Below are 19,909 nucleotides of genomic sequence, written 5' to 3'. Positions count from 1 at the left end.
ATATTTATCCCTAATAAACTATTCCGTTGTTCCTTTAGTAATGTTATGGTGTCCTCTATCATGTTACCCGATGCATCTCCCTATTCTCTACTCTGTATGAAACTGTATCTATTTACGAAACCGCAATAATATAACCTTGCACTGATACCTTGAACCTTTCTATCAAATTGTACCTGTTTAAAAAATCCTGCCATCCTGAAGAATTAATTGTTTGACTCTACTATTTGCAAAGGTTTCCACTTATGCACCCTTCTAAGCTTTTAGTTCGTTGTCCTTGATAAAATGTTATAAGCTGTCAAACATCGCTCTGAACTGTGAACGTTTTACCGCTGTTAGAATTGTATCCTCTCTGTGTATTATTAGTTACTGTATAATATCTTCTTCTTCTTTAACTTTAAGTGTAGTCTTTTCTCTCTATTGCAAACGTTGAATATTTGTATAAACTTTGTTGCAAGTTAATAGGCACCTCTGTGGCACAACATATTTTACGGACTGTTTCCACTTCTTCTTGATACCACACTGCCACCTAGCCAGTCTAAAAGAGCACGACTCAAATACACACTTTCAGTGAGAACAACAATTTTATTTGATAAACAGGTGTTATCAACAATCTTCCCACATCCGCAGAGTCTTCCTGTCAAACAATAAGGAGACATGCATAATCATTACCTGGACTATCACCATGATATCTTACATCAAGAATTCCATCAACCCCTTTGTCCTCTCGCGATTACCCCCTCCCAGAACCCATTTCCCCACCTTTTATGCAATTCTGTACTATTGGAAATGAAACCTATAAATTTGTGAAGCTTCCTTTGTTCGGGGTCCCTTCACTTCAACTTGCTTGTGTGGACGGATCGCTATTGCAATAGCTTTATTATTTAATTAATAAAGTACCTTGCTTCGTACGTCCTGGTTTGGCCTCTGTTATTTGGTAGGCAGGAGACGCTCAAACTTCGTCTGCCTGCCAGGATACCTGGACTCTTCCTGGGTCAAGGATCCACTTAATTCTAGGACCGTGTAGCTCTGCAAATTTTTACAACAGTTTGGCGACCACTTCGGGGACCCAGTTTTGCCTTGAGCTCCGGGTTCACTGAGGAAGGGGAGCCCAGCGCGCCCTTGCCTCTTTTGCAGGGGGGTAAACCAACCTCAGGACCCGAGGCGCTTGGTAGTAATTGAGAGTCCAAGCGGGACCCCCAGGACGAAGCAACGTTTAAAGGGACAAGGCTGTTTTTTCTTCAGGAACCAGTGGGAAGCTGGAGACAACGGGATTCGACTGAAAGGATCGGTCGTGAGTATTAAAAGGGGACACGCGGTGGGCTGATTACTGCAGCAACTAAAATTCTAAAACTTCACTCTTCACTGTTCTCTCCTTTTCTGTTTCTTATCTTGGGCTCTAGTTGCAGCTAAGCTGTAAAGGCATAAGGGATAAAGAAGAATTAGAGCCTTTGGGATCCGTCCTTTCGTTAAACGAAATACCCAGAAGGACGGACCCAGCTCGCTCCTGCCAATCTGCGCAGGAGTTCTGAGCAATCTACCCAACCTTTTTTCCGTATTCCTCTGCTCTTAATCTTCGGGTGAAGCCGCCCCTAGACACCCCCGATCCCCACCGGGAAGTGACGGGGTTGTTCTAGATCGCAAGGTCACCCGTTCTTTTCAAAAAACCTTCCTTCCAAGGCTAACCACCCGGCATTGCGTGGGCAAGCGTCCAGGGCAGGTAGTCTTTCTATTAGATTGTAAGAGGCAGGAAAGTTGCTGCAGGACCCTAGGCAATTGATGACCAGAAGGGGGTCCTTAGGTATCAAGCTGCACCAGGCCGCCTAGTAGTTAGTGCACGCGAACGGCAGGCAGGAACACCACAAGGACGTGGGGGTGAGTCATAGACTCGGGAAGTTAAGAGTGTCCAGGAACAGGGTCGGGGACCCAGAACTGCAGTATAAAGAGCCAGAATAAACATGGGTGCGCATAATTCAAAGGAATTCCTGTCCCAGACTCCCAGCCGTGGCAAAGCTCAATGGAAGCTTCGCCAAAGTGGGGACTCTGAGGATGAAAGCCCATTACAATTCATATTCGAACATTGGCATGAATTACCTGGGGTGGAAAAACTTGACAAAAATCGGCTAAAAAGACTCTGTCAGAAAGACTGGATCCGCGTCACTGCGGACCATCCAGAGGGGGAAAAATGGATCCCGAGAGGTTCCCTTAATGCCCAGCGAATCTCTGCACTAAGAATAACACTGGAAGACCAATACCCCTTGCAAATTCGATATCTCAACTTATTTGAAAAGGCAAAAATCCTTCTTAAAGGGACTGAAGGTCCAACAGCCCCACAAATGCCAGTAATAACGGAAAGGAGTTCAAGACCCCCACCGTACCAGGAAACAATTATAGAAGAGCCGGTAGACCAGCTCTGCAGCCCTGCCGAAGCCCCGGCACCATCTCCTTCTAACGCAAACAGACAACGGGAGGCTGAGGTCCAAGACTCCCGGAGTGCAGTGGAGGGCGGATCTGTAACTCCTGCCATGCCTAGTCTAAGTCCAGCACCTCAGGGCAACCTCGAAGCCCGAATTCCTGCTGAAGTACCCCCCCAGCTAAGTCCTGTTGCTAGCAGAACTCGTAGTCGTGACCCAGAAACCAATTTAGTGGAGCAACTAGTGACAGTTTTATCGGAATTAAAGGGATCGTCCACAAAGGAAAGAGACCCCATAGAAAAGGAACCAGAGGCTACCGAGAAAACCCAGGGACAATATCCCTTAAGGTCAGTCCCAGTTTCAGATGGGACGAACTTCGTCTATTCCCATGTTCCCTTTTTAACCTCAGACCTACTGAATTGGGCTCAGCAGATGTCGACCTTAAAAGACAATCCTGACATGTGCTATCGTAAAATTGCCATTATTTTTTCTACTCATAATCCCTCCTGGGCAGACGTACACATGCTCCTGAATGGTCTTTTTAATGAGCCCGAACGGGAGGAGATTTTAGAGAAAGCAACAGAAGCCCTAAAATTACCTGATGTCCAACTCAATAAACCTGCAGGGATCGAGCCTCTAACTGCAGCCCAACTTAGAACCGAACCAGAATGGGACTATAACACCACGCCTGGGATTTGGTATCTGAAGGCGTTTCGAAAAGCCATCTTACATGGGATAAGGCTCGCGGGGAAAAAATCTACAAATTGGACTAAGATCAGGGAGGTAACCCAAGAACCTGATGAAACTCCCACCGCCTTCTATACCAGGCTAATAACCGCCTTTCGAACATGGGGGGGGATCGATCCTGATACCCCAGACAACCAAGTAGTGGTGAAAAGCTTCTTTAAAGACCAAGCTTGTCCAGACATCAGAAAATTCCTCTCCCTCCAAGTAGCCTATGAAGGGAAACCCATGAGTGAGATCCTCGGGCTTGCGAAAACCATTTATGATGGAAGGGATGAGAAAAAGAAAAAGGAGGCAAGGAAGGAAAAGGAGGACGATGCTAGAGTCCTCGCCTTGGCTTTGAGTGCAGCCAGTACCGCATATAACCCCCAACCTAGTTACCCCTTCAGAAATTCAAAGGCTCCCACACAACCTAGAGGGATGAACGCACATGCAAATCGACAAGCCTCTCCTTACCAAAGGGCTAACAATGTCCAGCATCGAGAGACCACCTCTCAATGCTTTTTCTGCAATCAAATAGGGCATTTCAAGCGAAATTGTCCATTATTCTTAAATACCGTGGCACCAAAACCAGCTCTAGGGATGGGATCCAATGCAGCACAAAACCCTAACCCGATAGCGCCAAACCCTTTCCAGAATCAGCGCCCATTCCAACTACCGCTGGAATTTAACCAGGAGCAAATGCAACCCACTCTTAATTCAGAGACTAACCAATGACAATTAAACGGGGATCCTTCAAACCTTGCCCTGGTATGCCCGACAATTGCCTTATCAGCCCATGACCCCATATGCACAATCACCATAGATGGCCATGAGTATCAGTGTTTACTAGATACAGGGGCAACTTTCTCAACTTTAAACGACAGTCATCTGAGGTCCAGTCAGCAAAAACAACGTATAATGGGCATTGATGGGATCCCCAGGACATGCGCTCTTTCAGAGCCAGCGAAAGTAACGATAGGGCCCCTGACTGCTGAGCACTCATTTCTACTGACCCCGAGCCCTGTCAACCTACTAGGGCGAGACCTACTATGTAAATTACAGGCAACTATAACTTGCAGCACTGAGGGTATCTACCTCCACATGCCAGAAGAGGCGGCAGTCTCCTTTCAAGGCATTTTAAAGGAAGAAAACCTGACTGATTTAGAAATACCAACCCCTCTGATTGACAAGGTACCAGTTCACCTATGGGGAAATACTAATACCTCTGTGGGACTCTTAAAATCGGCAGATCCCGTTGTTATTAAATACCGCACTGATGTCCCATACCCCTCCATCAAACAGTACCCCTTGCCGCAGGAGGCAATAGAAGGATTGAGGCCAATGATACAGGATTTTATGGATCAAGGCATCCTTGTTCCCTGCGTCAGCCCATGCAATAGTCCACTCCTGCCGGTACGCAAGCCATCACCCCCGGGTGCCCCAGTTAAATACAGGCTTGTCCAAGACCTCAGAATTATCAACAACTTTGTGATACCCCGCCACGCCATCACCGCCAACCCTAATACAATTTTGACCGGAATCCCACCAGATAGTACATATTTCAGTGTCATTGATTTATGCTCCGCCTTCTTTTCCATAAGAGTGCATGAGAAAAGCCAATTTCTGTTCGCCTTTACGTGGGAAAAAGGACAGCTGACTTGGACTAGACTCCCACAGGGATATGTAGAGAGCCCAACAATTTTTGCTTGTGCATTGCATAGGGACCTACAAGACCTCTCCTTTCCTGCTGGCTCCTCCCTTTTAATATATGTAGATGACTTGATAATTTGCTCCACCTCCGCAACTAATTGCCACATGGACACCGTCCATCTACTAACCGCCCTTGCCGACAAGGGCCACAAGGTCTCACCAAAAAAAACTACAATATTGCCAAACTGAAGTAAAATACTTGGGCCACATAATTGGCCACGGAACAAGAGCTTTGACAACTGAAAGAGTAGATGCTATAGCTAAGGTTCCCCTGCCAAAGACCAAGAAACAGCTCCGCGGGTTTCTAGGAATGAGCGGATTTTGCAGGTCATGGATCCCAGGGTATGGAGAATTAACCAAACCCCTTGTAAAGATGACTAATAAGGACGAACCAGAACCCCTTGAATGGTCCAAAGAAAGCCTACAAAATTTTGAAACTATCAAAAGGGAACTGAGGTCCGCTCCAGCCTTAGGATTGCCAGACTACCGTCTCCCCTTTTCGCTGTTCGTGCATGAACAGAAAGGGGTAGCCTCCGGAGTTCTGACACAAACCTTCAGAGGCCAGGAACGTCCTGTCGCCTACTACAGTATTCAATTAGACCCGGTAGCTAAGGGGACTGTAGGTTGCCTCAGGGCAATTGCTGCCGCTGCGGAATTAGTGGACAGAGCCCTAGAAATCGTTCAAAATCAAGAACTAATCCTAAATGTACCACCTGCTGTAGCCACCTTGTAAAACTTACGAAACTGTCAACATTTTAGTAACGAACGACTAAATCAGTACGAAGCTGCCCTGCTCACACCATCCAACGTGCGCATTAAAAGAGTCAATACCCTAAATCCAGCCACCCTACTGCCTCTGCCCGACGACGGGACCCCCCATCACGATTGCACCTTAGCAGTCCGCTTGGCCGAAAGGCCACGGGAAGATTTAGACCACCTTCCCTTGGAAAACCCAGATATCTCAATCTTTACAGATGGAAGTTCCAAGGTCGTGGCTGGAACAAGACAAACTGGGTACGCTGTGGTAACACACGACACCATCCTAGAAGCTGCACCTATAAACCCGCGCTACAGTGCGCAGGCAGCTGAGCTTATTGCCCTTATCAGAGCTTGCGAATTGAGTGAAGGCAAGCGCGTAAATATCTATACTGATTCCAAATATTGTTTCGGACTGGTACACGCTACGGGTACCCTCTGGAAACAGAGGGGATTCCTAACAGCTGCAGGAACACAAATCTCTCACGCACCGCTAGTGAAAAGACTAATGGACTCCATACATTTCCCGAAGGCCATCTCAGTAATACACTGCAAAGCACACACAAATGGCACGGACTTTGTCTCCTTAGGGAATAGTATTGCGGACGCCGCTGCCCAGAAGGCAGCGGCCATGAGAGGGGAAATGTATGAAAATGAATTTCAAGCCATCTTAGTTCCAGCCGATGTAGACTTCAATCGAATGTATCGCACCGCTAGTGTAGAAGAAATAAGCTCATGGCAACAACTGGGGGCACACCAAAGGGACAATGCGTGGGTTTTGCCGGACGGACGTCTAGCAATGCCTAAAGCCTGGGTACCCCGCCACCTCCGGGTTTTACACAATTTCACACACTGGGGAGCAAACCGCCTAGCAGACAGCATCCTTAGGCATTGGTATGCCCCAGGTGCACACCAATTTGCGAAGGCAGTATCCAAAAATTGCACCATCTGCGCCGGATTCAACCCAAAACAAGAACCACGCAAACCACCAGGGTCTAGACCTTGGGCATATATACCCTTTGAAAGCCTACAACTAGATTTTGCAGAACTCCCGAACTGTATGGGGTTTAAACAATTACTTGTCATAACAGACCGACTTTCAGGTTGGCCAGAAGCTTTTCCATGCAAACGAGCAAATGCTCAAACCGTTGCCAAAATCCTCATGCAGGAAATAATTCCCAGATACGGAGTTCCACGTCGATTAGACTCTGACCGTGGGACACATTTCGCTGCAGAGGTAGTTCAGTCTGTCACCAAGGCATTTGGAATTAAATGGGAACTCCACACCCCGTACCATCCGGCCTCTTCAGGTCAGACGGAGCGGATGAATGGACTTATAAAAACCCAATTGGGAAAAATCTGTAAGGCTACCGGGCTAAAATGGATAAATGCTCTTCCGTTAGTCCTACATAATATTCGTAGCCAGCCGAGAGGACTCTTGAAACTATCTCCCTATGAACTCCTGTTCGCCAGACCCTCCCCGACTCATACCACCCAACTCCCCGTCTCTGAGCTAGAGACTGGGGAAAACGAACTGACTGTATATGTTACACAATTACAACGACAACTAAAGAAACTACACCATTATGCAGCAACCTGTCAGAATGTTCCCCTTGATGTCGATGCTCACTCCTTCACGCCTGGACAGTGGATTTGGGTTAAAACTTACAGGCGAGCCACCTTACAACCCCAGTGGGAAGGACCCTACCAGATTCTCCTGACGACCCCAACTGCAATCAAGGTCTCTGAACGTTCTGCCTGGATTCATCACACCTTCTGTAAGTCCGCACCAAACCCCAACGACCTGGGTGACGTTGCAAGGACCTCCCCATCTTCCATCAACTCCACCGAAGACACCGTCCCACTCGACAATCCCGCGCCAGCCATCGAATCCCCCCAAGACCCTCCCGAGGAACCCACCTCGATCCCAATAACAGCCAAGGAAGGTGACCAAGGAGACCTGGAGAAGTGGATGTCAAAGATCCTTGTAGTACCTGAACCAGACGACCCAGATCATCCACCCATACGAATGCAGTTCCGGAAACAGAAATGCCACGACACCGGGAGCGGGACCTGAAACCCCAGTTTTTGTTTTACCTTCCCTTTCTCATACCACCTTCCCAAAACCCAACCCAGTTTTCCCACCCTCCTCCCTTATCTTTCTCAAACCCAAAAACCACCACCCCCTCCCTTCCCTAACTGTATCGTGTCTGTCGAGTTCTTTCTTTATTTTTATACAGATTTTCGCCTCTGCCAACCCGTGAGATGGACCGGACCCTGCTCCTGGGATACTGTCTCGCCTTCATCACCTACGTCGCAGCCCAGCAGCTCAATTGTGGAGAAAATCCTTCTGAGTTCTTCTTCCTGGATCATCGGACCGTCGACTCCTCTGACCCTACTTCCTTGAACAACCTTGGAGACTTCAAATTCTGCCTTCCCGGAACTAAGAGGTGGCTACCACATGCCTTTCGACCCCAACTGCGAGGCACCCAAACCTGGGAATTACTTATAAGGTCTGCCTCCTTCTCTATATTGGGACGTGCTTTCTTTACCCTTGACCATTCCTGGAACCGGTTAACTTGCCACAATGGAACTTCTCATCAGACCCAATGGGGCACCACTATTAAGACTTTTGACCCCGCAGAACAAGGACAAGGACTTTGGGGGGAATACACGGACTCTATGCATTATGACTTTTGGACTTATGGATTCATGTGTACCAATCCATCCACTGCTACGACCATTCAAGGTATCTGCGTTCGAAAATTTTGTTGTATATGGGACATAGGGACGGCATCAACCTGGGAAGGAAATAGGTATGTCGAGGGATGGTTACACTCAGTTGGAGGTGGGGCTAGTACGGAATGGGACCATGTAGGACCCCAGAGATGCGGGGGAGTCTCAACTGACCTACACTTACTCCACCGACAGGACCCTTTACAGCCCCTCGGCACTGCCCCTAGAAACGTCAACCTTACAGGACTTCCCTTGCCCCCGCGCATTTCCGATATCTCTGCATGGCAAAGTAATACGTACGTCCAGCTCCTTCAGCGGGCCGCCCATGCCACGAATTTAACTGACTGCTGGATCTGCACCCATATCCCATCCCACATAGAGCAGGGAGTGCCTTTCGTTGCAAACCCCCTCACCCTCCAACAGTATAAGAGTACCTACCTCCTGAACCGGAACCTTACTTTCTTAAAGCCCACTTCACAGTATATATACCTGAGTGGTGAGTCCCAAGGACCCATTTGTAGAGAATTTACAGGAACTGGAAGCCATGTGGGTTCTAGCAAATGCCCCGTTACGATCTTAATAAACCCCGGAGAGGACCTCACCTTAGTCAGGAATCACACGCATTCCCGTTCTTACCCTGATCTCAAGTCTGCCCTGACAGCCGTCTTGTTCCCGTTCATTCAAGAATCACCCATTGACGGTCTCATAGAAGCCTTTAGCACCGGACGAATTGGGAAACCCCTCAGCGGGCTATTCTGGCTCTGTTCCTCCCGAGGTTATACGTGGGTCAGTATTCACATGAGAGGATCCTGCTTCCTCGGCCACATACACCCAGGGTTCCGGGTAACCCAGGACTTACCTACCGGCCGCTTGAGAAACAGGAGGTCCCCGACTACCCCGTTAAAACCTAAGGCAAAGGCAGAGACCTGGCTCCGCGCAGTGTTCCCAGCCTATGGGGCTTTCTCGAACCATATGGACATCTTAAAACTAACGGATATTTTGTTGCGGTTCATCAATGAATCTGAGGCCGCCACGCTAGCAGTGTTAACAGAACTCACTCAGGTCCGATCCCTCTCTATTCAGAACCGCTTGGCTCTTGATCTCCTCCTGTCAGCGCAGGGCGGGACCTGTAAGCTCATCGGGGCGGAGTGCTGTATGTATGTATCCGATCAGACCCTGAATATAACAGCACACCTCCGAGCCATCGATTCCCTAACAAAAGATCTCCACGAGGTGCAGAATGAAGGGGTCTCAGACTGGGATATCTGGTCGTGGCTTCCCAATGCCTCCTGGCTCAGGGAAATCGTGAAAGGCACCCTTTTTCTAGCTCTATCTTTGATCCTCCTCCTTACCTCCCTTTGCTGTTGCCTCCAATGTTTCCCGGCTATGTTAACTCCCCGCAGACAAAAGCCCTCCCCAACCTCCTTTCAAGCTCCGTTATGTCCTTCCCCTGAGTTCCCCGAGATAGTACCGATGTTCCACCTTGGGAGTGGGGAGTACATTACCCCGGTGTGCGGAAATAATTTTTAATTACTTAAAAATTAATCCGCAGAGAGGGGAAATGTTATAAGGGGCAGGGTAAGAGGAATTTGCCCCCATGCATTACGAGACTACCAATGTACAGAGAGGGGACAGTTTAGCCAGAGAGAAGCCATTTTCTTGACTTCATGGTTCAAAAGTCAAGAGAAGCCTATTCTGCCGTATCAAGGTAAATTAATCCCCTGCTGACCCAGACAGTTCCTCCAGACCTCTTGGAAAACACACGCACCCTTTTACATAACCCATTGCTAAATCCTGTCTCACACCCACATGGAAACTTGCATAATCGCACCTCCAGCCAGATAACCAAAAACGATAACGATCACCCATTCTCGGAACTTCCACCCTCCCAAATCCCCGCCTGAGGTGCCCTCCCTTGTACTTTTCATGACCCAGATTCAGCTGAACCATGGACCTTTTTAAGATATATATATTTATCCCTAATAAACTATTCCGTTGTTCCTTTAGTAATGTTATGGTGTCCTCTATCATGTTACCCGATGCATCTCCCTATTCTCTACTCTGTATGAAACTGTATCTATTTACGAAACCGCAATAATATAACCTTGCACTGATACCTTGAACCTTTCTATCAAATTGTACCTGTTTAAAAAATCCTGCCATCCTGAAGAATTAATTGTTTGACTCTACTATTTGCAAAGGTTTCCACTTATGCACCCTTCTAAGCTTTTAGTTCGTTGTCCTTGATAAAATGTTATAAGCTGTCAAACATCGCTCTGAACTGTGAACGTTTTACCGCTGTTAGAATTGTATCCTCTCTGTGTATTATTAGTTACTGTATAATATCTTCTTCTTCTTTAACTTTAAGTGTAGTCTTTTCTCTCTATTGCAAACGTTGAATATTTGTATAAACTTTGTTGCAAGTTAATAGGCACCTCTGTGGCACAACATATTTTACGGACTGTTTCCACTTCTTCTTGATACCACACTGCCACCTAGCCAGTCTAAAAGAGCACGACTCAAATACACACTTTCAGTGAGAACAACAATTTTATTTGATAAACAGGTGTTATCAACAATCTTCCCACATCCGCAGAGTCTTCCTGTCAAACAATAAGGAGACATGCATAATCATTACCTGGACTATCACCATGATATCTTACATCAAGAATTCCATCAACCCCTTTGTCCTCTCGCGATTACCCCCTCCCAGAACCCATTTCCCCACCTTTTATGCAATTCTGTACTATTGGAAATGAAACCTATAAATTTGTGAAGCTTCCTTTGTTCGGGGTCCCTTCACTTCAACTTGCTTGTGTGGACGGATCGCTATTGCAATAGCTTTATTATTTAATTAATAAAGTACCTTGCTTCGTACGTCCTGGTTTGGCCTCTGTTATTTGGTAGGCAGGAGACGCTCAAACTTCGTCTGCCTGCCAGGATACCTGGACTCTTCCTGGGTCAAGGATCCACTTAATTCTAGGACCGTGTAGCTCTGCAAATTTTTACAACATCACCCTAACCAAGTCTACACATGGCATGAACATTAAGAAAGCATAAAAGGAAAAGTCCAACAGCAGGAAATAATTGCTTCATTGCCTCAAAACTGCAGCTGTAAAAACAAAAATGAAAAGTGTTTTCCTTCTAGTTCGTACCTTTTTTTTACAGCACTGTCTGCAAGCTGGAATGTAGTTATTTACCACTTGGTGGCACCAAACTATTAAAAATACTTCTTGAGAGTACAGTATTCTATTAACATACAGTATTAGTAAATGGATTTAATTTGGGGAAACTAATATTTATTTCACGTTCATGTGTATGTGAAAAAACCTGACCCTAAACCTCCACTGTCTTGTGGTATACTCATTTATGAGAAAGGCTTTGGAGTAAATGCCAAGGAAAAAATCTATACCCGCTGCCTTGTGGGACACATTTGGGAGAAAAAAAGACTAAGGAGTAAACCCTACACAAATCCAAAGTGCAGTCCCTAAGACAGTTGGATGGTGCTTTGCATGCCTCCTGGCAACTCCTGCAGCCAAGCTGATGCCAAACGTATTGCTTTCATTTCCTTTGGACCACATCAACAAAGTCATCCTGGCAGCCCAGAACCTTCACACACTGCCCAGGCCTTTGCCCTGGAGAGGTCACTTTGGTGCTGCTAATGCAGCAAAAACAACGTGAGAGATAGTAGTTACAAGTTACTCATCTCTGCAGCCACAGTAGGCGCTGTGATTCTCCAGTGGTTTGGCTTCACTCGCAGAGGCGCACTCAGTTGTCTCTTGAGACAGACATCAACAATATGTGTATAGTCACATGCATATATAGCACACATGGGTTTACCTGCACTGCATGTATTTGTTTTGTAGTATTTTATGCATTACCCAAAAAGAACAAATATCTCCTTAAAATTTGCACGTGCTAATTTATTGGTATAGATGCAATATTAGAAATTATTATTACAGTACAATTTTAATGGAAATACAATACCTAGAACATAATATGACCTGGGGGGCCATTAAAGTATGCTGACTGTTGATGGGCAACCTCAATGCCCCTTCTTTCTTTTTGGGTTCTTTCTTATCTTTAAACTAGACTTGGATATGACACCCTTCAAAGAGTACATGACTACCCTAATTTTGTGACAGTTTTACAAGAGTAAGAGCAATTGCTCCCTGCTGTTTCTGCCTATATGTTGAACAGTTCTCAGATGCAGTGTAGCAGAAATCATACTGGAAAAATCATTTTGTAAAGATTGTGAAACTGAAAGATGAATGCTTGGTTTATTCCTACTGTGTGAGCATTTGTAAACAATTGTTTCTCCTCCATTTCAAGGTAGAAAAAGAGCAACAAAACTTCAAGTCTACACATGACATGAAAGTAAAGAAAGGATAAAAGAAGTCGTAACATCAGGAAATGAGGTAGCAATTTTTTTGTAAAAGAAAAATGCTAAGCTTATTGCAAGAGACATGTCCAAATGTGTTGCTTAATTTGTTAATAGTCCACAAACACATTACGTATTTTAAATATATATTCCAACATGTTTCTACATCTTAGCTCTTTTTGTCTCCAGGGGCATCTTACCCATAGAGGCTAGTGGTGCGGGGTGTCAGGGTGCCAAGTTCTGGAGGGCGCCAGGGAAGAGGCGATGGCTAGACACGGCGTCTCCCAGCATCAGCTCGCCACCCTCTCCCACCTCTGCCATGCCACACCGAAGCAGCGCTGCACCCAGAGCCTCCATCTGCTATGGCCAGCCACTGTGGCACAAAGCAGCCAGCTGAGCCAGGAGGCACCGCGTCCAGCCTCCGCCTCTTCCCCGCCAGAGGAGCCGCCCTCCAGCCGCTGCCCACCTCCTCCACCCCTGCCGGCAGCGTCCCTAAAAAACCTCTGGGAAACCGGGGGGGGGCACTGAAGGGAGCTTTGCACCACAGCGCCGGATATGCTTAAGACAGCCCTGTTTGTCTCTTATCAGCTCTCAATAAGTTGTTGGTAATTAACAGAATTAACGGTTCTGGATACAGTGGTACCTCGGGTTACAAACGCTTCAGGTTACAAACGCTTCAGGTTACAAATTCCGCTAACCCAGAAATAGTACCTCAGGTTAAGATCTTTGCTTCAGGATGAGAACAGAAATCATGCTCCGGCGGCGTGGCAGCAGGAGGCCCCATTAGCTAACATGGTACTTCAGGTTAAGAACAGTTTCAGGTTAAGAACGGACCTCTGGAACGAATTAAGTTCTTAACCGCTGTATAATTTTTCAAAAGGTCATGAGCTTGGTTGTCATATCAGAAGCTCAGAAAAGTAAAATGGGCCCGGAAAGAGTGTGTCTTCTCTGCCACACTTGTGAAACTCTATGGTTAATTTTGTTTTTAAATTTTTTAAATTTCATTTAAATTAAAATTGCAGTTCTAAAATCTTAGCCTTTTATGGCATTCTTACTTTGGCTATAGCTAGCTTGCAAAACCCATATGCCTATGGTGGAGAGTTCATTTTTAAAGCAAGGATTAGATCATTTGAACCCATAAAAGCCCAGTTCACCACTGTGGGCTTTGGCACAGATGAATCTCAGCTCACCCCACCCCACCCATGTCTTTTTATTTATTTTAAAAGTGTTGTGTGGTACCACCTCCTGGCTGAGATTACTCAGCCCCCCCCCCTTCCTGTTGAACTTCAGGTACTTGACAAATATATTTCTATTTCAGCAGGCATTTTAAGTAAGTTGTAGTTCGTCTGCATAATTTGTGGTATTGCTTTCCACACCTATGTCTCAAGGGTATTTACAAAATGCAAAAAACAGCAAAAAACAAAACCAAACCAACAGCCCACCAGTTACGTATCAGCAAATAAAATTAAAAACAATACTAAATAAACACCTGTAGCACAGACCTGTTCTTTCAGCTGGGAAAACTTGTCTGAACAAAAACATTGTGCAGTTGTTTTTGGATAAATGCAGATAGTGGGTGACTATAGAGCTTACATTTTGACCTGTGGTTTTTGTTTGCTTTAAATACTGTATTATTCTGAGTGATCAATTGTTTTATTTGTTGATTATATAAACCACTTTGTGACCAAGTATGGTGAAATATAAATAATGAAAATAAATTAAAAAATAAAAATCAGGTTGAAACAATTGCCATTAGTTTATCACATATTTAACACTCTAGTGCCAAGCAAATGTGTAAATACTGTACTGAGTGGGATTCCTTGCTATTAACAGCATAACTGCCTATCATTCTTAATATCCCTTCTTAAAGAAATAAGCAACATAACTAAAATGTAATGCAAGGATATGTCGTGCAGCCAACTAAGTAATACTCAGAGTAGACCTATTAAAATTAATGTGCTTCAGTTATACGTGCCCATTTATTTTAACGGGTCTATTCTGAGAAGGACTAACATTGGCTAAACGCCATAGTCCCAAACCATGGAAAACACATTGCCTGAAAGCCAACAATTCTAGAGACTAAAAAAAAATTGTATCAGAATTCTGATGGCTGCAGTTTTTGTCTTTAATATTTTAAAAATACAATTAGTCTGTAGTTATAACTTACCGGTATGCACCCTTGTAAGTAGGTAACAAAGATGCCAGCTTGAGGGAAGAGAGCTAGAACGGGAGCAGTTGTAACAAATTCTAGTTCTCTTAAGACATTCATATAGACAATAAATCCAATGATATAAATCAAGCACCAAACATACTATATGCATACTTCATTGGTAGAAGAGGAGGGAGGGCCAGAAAAGGCAGCATGTGAAACACAGGTGTCAGCATTTGCTGAGGAAGAACTGGTACATTATAAACTAATCCACCTTCTGCTATTTGTGATTTCCTCCCCAACAGCTGTGGCATTAAATAAGAGCTCACTGCATTTGGGAAGAATTAGAGAACTTAATGGGGCTAGGGGTACCACTGCTGAAGCATTGGGGAAAGACAGGGGAAGTGGGGATTTTGGAGGAAATGTTAGACACTTGGGGTGGGAGTTGGGGGAAGAGTTCATTATTCAGCTGTGCTTCTAGATTTATCAGTGGGAATTGCTGTGGCTCTTTGTTCTTGTCTTTCCACTAAGGCTGATATGGCACGATACATGCACCATAGGCTTTTGTATGGTCTGAGAGAGTCCTAGGGAGTTGATTTTAAAATATGGCAACCCTACACTTGGCCTGTATTTTGATAAGCTTGTGCTCCATTTAGTTGCCCCATGTTCAATGTTTTTTTTATGCTGTTCTGCAGCTGTGCCATACGTTTCTTGTGAAAATCCGATCTTGCCAGATGCACAGCAAATCCTAAAAGAGATTTGGCCCACTTAATAAACCAATTTTGGAAGAGCTCATGAACAGTTTTGTTCAAAGTTTCCACAGATCTGCAGGCCATGACAGTCTCATCTCACCTCCTCCCTTTCTTTCCACCCTTACCCCACCCCAATGGTTGTTTTTTAATTAGAGTTAGTGACTGCTTAATGGCACACTTCCAGTTATTGCCTGGCTGGGACCTGAGACTTCCTCTTCATTTTGCAAATGACCCTTTTATGCTCCCCCAAACCCTCTCTTCTGCTTGTATCACGTGTCCTCTAAAAAATAAATGCTACTGGTGTCTCCAGAGAATGGAGAGGGATGGGAGAAGGAAGAACCAATGAGTCCAAAAGCCCAAAGCACCCTTAGCCATGCCTCCAGGAAGCTTAGAACGCCCTTAACAGTTCCTCTTAGCAAGAGCCACCCTGAGCCATGGCAAGCAGAGGGCAGTCCACTTTGCTCTGCTTCCTGTTTTGCTTCCTTTGTATTGAACTTTAGATTGCAAGCTCCTTGAGGCAGGGGCCTGCCCTCTTGTACTCTGTAAAGTAGCTGACCCACTGGTGGCATACACAGGAGCCGACTCCTAGGGGCCAGGGTCCCTTCCGTCCCTAATAAAATATTGGAGGCCCCATCCTAAAGTTGATGGGCATTGCCATTCAAGTGGTGAGGGTGTGCCACATCTGGTGATCAATTATGCAGGGTGGGGCTTACCTGCCCCCCATATTTTATTCAAGTTGGCACCCCTGATGATAAATATATAAATGATCATCAGCATAATTCACCATCTTACAGGTATTTTTGGTTGCTTGTAGAAATCACAACAGGACATAAGACATTGTACCTTACTGCAGACTCTTCAAAGTATTAACCTTGGTTTTGGAAAGTTTATAATAACCAGTTAGGTCTGGCCAGGGTAGGGATGGGTGTGTTGATCTTCACTTTGTGCTATGATCACAGGGAAGACTTTTATTGTATTTCAGGAAATTTTGTTTTACTCTATACATCGGGAGAGTGGGGAAGCTTTGATGGTCCGCCCCCGCCACTTAATGGATCCAAATGGTTTCCAGAGAGTGGTAGGGGATGCTTTATCCCATGTTGATGGCCTTTCAGCTGATTCCCTGGTGGCCCGCTGGAATGTGGAGTTAATCAGTGGTATTGACTGTTTGGCTCTGAAGCGCCCTCTCCAATTGCATGGAGCTCGGACAGCCCCGTGGTTTTCCACAGATCTGAGGGCAATGAAACAATCACTGAGACTGCTAGAATGCCGGTGGCGGATAACTCATTCTGAAGCTGACCCGACACAGGTTAGAGCAGGGGTCAGCAACCTTTTTCAGCCGTGGGCTGGTCTGCCATCCCTCAGACCATGTGGTAGGCCGGACTATTTTTTTGGGGGGGGGGGGATGAACGAATTCCTATGCCCCACAAATAACCCAGAGATGCATTTTAAATAAAAGCACACATTCTACTCATGTAAAAACATGCTGATTCCCGGACCGTCCGTGGGCCAGATTGAGAAGGCGATTGGGCCGCATCCAGCCCACGGGCCTTAGGTTGCCTACCCCTGTGTTAGAGCTCAATGTCGAGCCTACCAAGTGGTGGTAGCGATGGCGAATAAGACTTTCTTCACCGCCTGTATTTCATCTGCAGAAAACAGCAGCAGGAGACTCTTTCAGGTGGTTCGCAATTTAGCGGAACCACCTGCTCCATCGGGGCCCAGTACTGGCCACATGATCTCCTGCAATGATTTTGCAAAGTTTTTTTGCAGATAAAGTCACTCAGATTCGGGAAGAGGTAGACTCCACCGTGGGAGCAGGGCCTGGACGGGAGAGTGCTAGAGTCCTGTCTAGTCAAGTTGCGTGGGATCAATTCCAATCTGTTACCTCTGAGGATGTGGACAAGCTGCATGGACTAGTGAAACCAACCACCTGTCTCTTTGATCCTTGCCCATCCTGGCTTATAAAAGCTAGCCGCAAAGGGCTGGGTGATGGGCTTCGCGGGGTGGTGAATGCCTCTCTCTGTGAGGGAGCCTTCCCATACCCGCTAAATGAGGTGGTTATTAAACCACTTCTTAAAAAACCATCTTTAGATGCGGCCAATATGGCCAACTATCGCCCAATCTCAAATCTTCCATTTTTGGGCAAGGTGATTGAGCGAGTGGTTGCTGAACAACTCCAGGCACGCCTGGAAGAAGCGGACCATTTGGATCCCTTCCAGTCGGTATTCAGGCCTCATCATGGGACTGAAACTGCCTTGGTCACACTGGTCAATGATCTCCGGCGGACTAGGGATAAAGGTGAGAGCTGTTTCCTAATTCTGCTGGATCTCTCAGCGGCTTTTGACACCATCGACCATAACATCCTTCTGGACCATCAAGAGGGGCTGGGAGCTACGGGCGCTGTTATACAGTGGTTCCGCTCCTTCCTCCTGGGCTGTGTTCAGAGAGTGGTGGTGGGGGATGAGTGTTCAGGCGCCTGGGCTCTTACTTGTGGGGTGCCTCAGGGTTCTGTCCTCTCCCCCATGCTTTTCAGCATCTACATGCAGTCGCTGGGAGAGCTCATAAGGAGGTTTCGGCTGGGTGTTCATCAGTATGCGGATGACACCCAGCTCTACCTCTCTTTCAAATCAGAACCAGTGAAGGCGGTGAAGGTCCTGTGTGAGTGTCTGGAGGCGGTTGGAGGATGGATGGCGGCTAACAGATTGAGGTTGAATCCTGACAAGACAGAAGTACTGTTTTGGGGGGACAGGAGGCGGGCAGGTGTGGAGGACTCCCTGGCCCTGAATGGGGTAAAACTGCCCCTGAAGGACCAGGTGCGCAGCCTGGGAGTCATTTTGGACTCACAGCTGTCCATGGAAGCGCAGTCAATTCTGTGTCCAGGGCAGCTGTTTATCAGCTCCATCTGGTACACAGGCTGAGACCCTACCTGCCTGCAGACAGTCTCGCCAGAGCGGTGCATGCTCTAGTTATCTCTCGCTTGGACTACTGCAATGCGCTCTATGTGGGGCTACCTTTGAAGGTGATCCGGAAACTACAACTACCGTAATCCAGAATGCGGCAGCTAGACTCGTGACTGGGAGTAGCCGCCGAGACCACATAACACTGGTCTTGAAAGACCTACATTGGCTCCCAGTATGTTTCCGAGCACAATTCAGGACCTTTAAAGTCCTAAACAGCCTCGGTCCAGTATACCTGAAGGAGCGTCTCCATCCCCATCGTTCTGCCCGGGCACTGAGGTCCAGTGCCAAGGGCCTTCTGGCGGTTCCCTCGCTGCAAGAAAAACCAAGTTACAGGGAACCAAGCAGAGGGCCTTCTCAGTAGTGGCACCTGCCCTGTGGAACGCCCTCTCACCAGATTTCAAAGAGAAAAACAACTACCAGACTTTTAGAAGACATCTGAAGGCAGCCCTGTTTAGGGACGCTTTTAATGTTTAATAGACTATTGTATTTTAATATACTCTATTGGAAGCCGCCCAGAGTGGCTGGCGAAACACAGCTAGATGGGTAGGGTATAAATAATAAATAAATAAATAAATAAATAAATAATAATTATTATTATTATTATTATTATTATTACCCTCTGGATGCTGTTAGATTCCAACTTCTGTCAGCCCTAGCCTGCAGAGAATGTGGGATATAAAGAGAACCATAGGTTCCCTGCTATAAATGAACAGATTTGGAAATAATTTATCTAAGGATGTGGATAAAAATCTTTTGTCATCTAGCTTGCTTGGGCTGATGGGAGCTGGAATCTGACAACATCTGGAGTTCCAAAGGTTACCCACCCCTAATGTGGTTTGAGGACACACTCTTTTCACACTTGTTATGCATTGCATAGATAACCATGGTTACAACTGAGCATGATAAGTGCAATGCTGTTTGTGTCTACTCAGAAGAAAGTCCTCACTGGGCTTACTCCTTGCCAAATGTGTACAGAATTGCAGCCTAAAGATTGGTTTTAGCTAGCTGAGAAGCTTTTCTTTTCTAAGCTTCTGCATGGAAAATTTGAGTGGAATGCTGACATGGACAGACTGTGAAAGCATGGGGTTTGCCTCACTAATTCCACAGTTCTTTATAGCAAAGATATTTTTTTTAAAAAAAACAATCCAAGTGTCCCATAACTTATAAGGGATATTTCTTTGCCACCTGCTGCTATGAGCAACTTGTGGAATGATTTGTTTCACATGAAACCATGGTGTTCAAGTGGATCACCCATACAGTTTTCGATGTTATTTGCTTGCAAGGATATAAGACTTTTACTTCTGAGTAAAAAGGGTTAGTATTTGGTTGTT

The sequence above is a fragment of the Zootoca vivipara genome, chromosome 6, assembly GCF_963506605.1.
Source record: "Zootoca vivipara chromosome 6, rZooViv1.1, whole genome shotgun sequence".
Classification (NCBI taxonomy): Eukaryota; Metazoa; Chordata; class Lepidosauria; order Squamata; family Lacertidae; genus Zootoca; species Zootoca vivipara.
This window is presented reverse-complemented; position numbering follows the sequence as displayed.